Genomic DNA, 4,744 nt, shown 5'->3' with positions numbered 1-4,744 from the left:
AAGGCAGGTTATATTCTCTTACTTTTAGAAAATGTGGAATTTAGGAGTAAAAGCATTAAATAAAACAAATAAAGGCACTTATTATAATAATAAGAGGAATAATCAACACTAAAAATATGACAGTGATGAATAACTACTAACCTAAAAACAGAACAAGAGTTCATGAAGGATAAAAATTAGTTAATTATATTGAAGTTTTTATAAAATAAACTATCTGTCCTGGGCTGAAAAATATAGACTAAAATCCCTTATGATTTATTAATCCACATTTTCAACCCAGAACAGATGAAATAGAGTATGAATCAAAAATCTAAATGACACAACAAGGTATTTGTAATAGAAATTCATCAAATTTTATCATTTGAAAACAGACATAACCCTTCTGTCCAATTGCATATGACTATATATGAGGCCTTAAAGAAAATCACAACATATTCTCCCAATTAGAAAGACCACAAGCAACAGTTTCACTCCTGGGTATTTCCCTCAGAGACATAAAAACTTATGTTCACACAAAAACCTGGCCAGGCGGAACCAGCAAGAGGGACCCTGGCACCACACGTGGCCCGGACTAGAAAGCCTCTTTGCCCTCAGGCGCAAATAATTCGTCGGACGTGTTGTCTTTAAGAAAATGACTAGACAATTTAAATATCCGTAAGTACAGGGACAGGTTAAAATGGACAACTACTGTATGATGGTTAAAATGATTGAAATCATTTCACATATCAAACATATATAATGCTATAATGTATAATGTGCTATATATAAATATATATATATATATAAAGTAAAAATGTCAAGTATATTAAATGAGGAAAAAGGTTAAAAACAATTTTATATGCTATGTATGTATTAAATCATATAACATATATAAATTACATATTTATACATCTTATACAGATATGCTATATGCATACATACATATACATGCATATATATGCATAAATATGTATTTTAAAACAGTGAAGACAGTATACAACATTTTAAACAAATTTCTCTATTTTTATAGCAGTTTAAGTTGGATTTTCTTTTAGTTCCAATTTTGAATACAGTTTAATGATCTGCTCCACAAGACTGAATACTGGAAGGTAACCGAGGAGCCACATTACTCTCTATTTCTCCACATCCAGAGGTACCCTATGTATTTGTCCCTAGTAGAAGAGCATAACCTAAGGAACAGAAGCACAGGGACTTACCTTAATTCATCCATTACATGGACTCTGGACCTTGGTTTTGACCAATAACATCTAATCTAGTTCCTCTCCTAAGTATAAGTACCATGACATGGTTTCATGTATTTTATGATTTATTTATTTATTTTTCTTTTTTTAGAGAGAAGGAGAGGGAGGGTGTGCATAGGCATGGGGGAGGGGCAGAGGGAGAGAGAGAATCTAAAGCAGGCTCCACACTCAGGGTAGAGCCCCACACGGGACTCAATCTTATGACCCTGAGATCATGACCTGAGCCAAAATCAAGAGTCAAGTGGTCGGGGCGCCTGGGTGGCTCAGTCGTTAAGCGTCTGTCTTCGGCTCAGGGCGTGATCCTGGGGTCCTGGGATCGAGCCCCACATCAGGCTCCATGCTCCGCTGGGGGCCTGCTTCTTCCTCTCCCACTCCCCCTGCTTGTGTTCCCTCTCTCGCTGGCTGTCTCTCTGTCAAATAAATAAATAAAATCTTTATTTATTTATTTATTTATTTATAAATAAAATAAAGAGTCAGGTGCTCAACCTACTGAGCCACCCAGGCGCCCCACACATATTTTAATATCTCTTCCTGAAGCTAAGGAAACTTTCTTACAAGAAACTATAAAAAAGATATATCTCTAAATTATACTAGATTTTTATAGACTATAGAGTTTTGCATCTTCACATCAAGATATGCCCAACATACAATCAGAATTTTTAAGTAGGGAGGAACCTTAATCTGCCACCCCCTTTTTTACACGAGAGAGGTAAAATGACTGCCCAGATCATGAAGTAGTTGGAGGAAGATGCAGACTCCTTGAGTCAAGCTTAACGTACTTTCCATTAGGGGCATCTGGGTGGCTCAGTCAGCTAAGTGTCTGCCTCCAGCTCGGGTCATGATCTCAGGGTCCTGCGATGGAGCCCTGAGTCAGGCTCCCCGTTTGGCCAGGAGTCTGCTTCTCCCTCTGCTCCCCACCCCTACTCATGCTCTCTCTCGTGTGTGCTCTCTCTCTCTTTCAAATCAATAAATGAATTAATTAAATCCTAAAAAAAATACTTTCCATTATACCATATGGCCAAATAGCCAATAAAAATATGCTAAAGTGCCTTCACAAGATTAGTATGGATTCCAAGCCCATGAAATGTTGATACGCTGACCACTATAGCTCATCTTCCCTTGCAAGTGGTCCGGACAACAATATGTGTGAGGAATCTCCACTCTGACCTGTGAAAACAGAAGCTGGGGGTGTACAAATGAACCAGCCTCCGTATAGATATTGTTTAATGGACAAGAACAAATAGCCTGTGTTCTCATTAAAGAGCTTTTTGTGATGGCTCCCGAGTATGCTCATAAATGTAATTTACTCTCTGGCTGTCAAGGCATTATGACTAATTGCTCCCTGGTCCCTTGATTGTTTTGAATGAGCAATGTCGACTGGCTAAAACTATCAGGTGACTCAATTGAGTAGCAATACAGGATGCATTATTTTTCACAACAATCTTGTAAATCTGGATAGTGCATCACTTCCATCAAAAAGATAAAACAGCACAGAGATGTGTCCAAAATAAACCCTTGCTGCCAGCCATGAGCAAGGAATAACAGAAACCCTAAAATGCACCCAGCATAACCAGATGCTATATTCCCCGGATTCTGTGGTTTCATTACAAGTAAGCCTTCCCGTGATCTTCTTTCAGATCATGTACCCCGTCAGTGTCCTTGCTACACAGTAAACCCTGGAGAGAGGATGACTGAGTTGGAGCCCTAGTTCCACCACAGTGACCTTGGATAAGTTACTCAACCGCAGATGTAGAATGGAATTAATAATAGTTTCTACCTCAGGTAGTTGTTTTGTTTCTGGACCAGAGGTCATTCAGCCTGTCTACAATCAGCAGGTGTTCAGCAAATGAATGTCAACTGGGTGTCAGGCACACTGTTTCACTGGGGTCCTGTGGAGATGGGTAAAAACATGGTCTTGGCCTTGTAATGAAATGGAGGACAGGAAAAAAGACAAGGTAAGTGCAAGAAAGAGGTACAGGCCAACTTCTTCAAAGATCAGGGGAAAAGTCACATTCAATCAAAGAAAATTGGAAATTTCTTCATGAAGCGGGAATGACTCGAGGTAAGACTTCTAAGATGGATAAAATTTTGGAGATGCAACAATATGGAGGTGGGGATTAGGGCATATTTTTTGAGTGCACTGCTGTCTAATTTGGTTGAAATAAATAGTAGAGGAATGGTGAGAGATAATAATCCAACAGCTAGGCTATGATTACATCGAATCGCCACAGTGACCTAATTCAGTGGCTTAATTCTGTGGGCAATAAGCAACAACTTACTGCACAACTTACTGCTAGATAGTCATGTGGTCGCAAGTTCACTTTAGAATATTAATTTCACCAAGATGATGTACATACAAATTGGAAAGAAGAAACAGGTGGTAGCAGTAGGGAGAGTTCAGGGAATATTATTGTACCAATCTTCTGCAGACCGCAGGGCAACGTCCTGGGTTTCACAGAGCTCACATTTTAGTGGAGAAGATGTGTAAAATTTAAATAAACAAATGAATTAATTAAACTGTCAGGTCATGACAAATAAAGCAAGGTAAGAGGACGGGTTGTCATGAGAGTTGATATCACTATACGGATGACTAGAGACGAATATTGTGAGGAGGTGAACTTTTTTTTTATTGTTATGTTGGTCACCATACAGTACTTCATTAGTTTTTGATGTAATGTTCCATGCTTCACTGTGTATATCACCCAGCCCTCATTGCAATACGTGCCGTCCTTAATACCCATAACCATGCTAAAACATCCCCCCACTCCCCTCCCCTATGAAACCCTCAGTTTGTTTCCCAGAGTCCATAGTTTCTCATGGTTCCTCTCCCCCTCTGATTTCGCCCCTTCATTTTTCCCTTCCTTCTCCTGATAGCCTCCATGCTATTCCTTAAGTTCCACATATAAGTGAATGGAGGTTAATTTTTTTTAATAAAAATACAATAATAGTAGTGGATTATTTATTTATTTATTTATTTATTTATTTTTATTATGATGATATGTTAGTCACCATACAGTACATCATTAGCTTTTGATGTAGTGTTCCATGATTCATTATTTGTGTATAACACCCAGTGAAAATGAAGGGGGGGGGAGTTCAGAGGTGGAGATGAATTTTTTTTTTAAAGATTTTATTTATTCATTTGAGAGAGAGAGAGCACAAGCAGGGGTAAGGACAGAGGGAGCCTGATGATGCTGGAAGGGGAGGGGGCTCGATCCCAGGACCTCGGGCTCATGACCTGAGCCAAAGGCAGATGCTTAACCGACTGAATGAAGGGGGGGGGAGTTCAGAGGTGGAGATGAATTTTTTTTTTAAAGATTTTATTTATTCATTTGAGAGAGAGAGAGCACAAGCAGGGGTAAGGACAGAGGGAGCCTGATGATGCTGGAAGGGGAGGGGGCTCGATCCCAGGACCTCGGGCTCATGACCTGAGCCAAAGGCAGATGCTTAACCGACTGAGCCACCTAGGCACCCCCGAATTTTGAACAAAGACTGAAGTGAAA

This window comes from Ursus maritimus, unplaced genomic scaffold (assembly GCF_017311325.1).
Source record: "Ursus maritimus isolate PB19 unplaced genomic scaffold, ASM1731132v1 scaffold_28, whole genome shotgun sequence".
In the NCBI taxonomy this organism is placed as follows: Eukaryota; Metazoa; Chordata; class Mammalia; order Carnivora; family Ursidae; genus Ursus; species Ursus maritimus.
Note: the sequence above shows the minus strand (reverse complement) of the source record.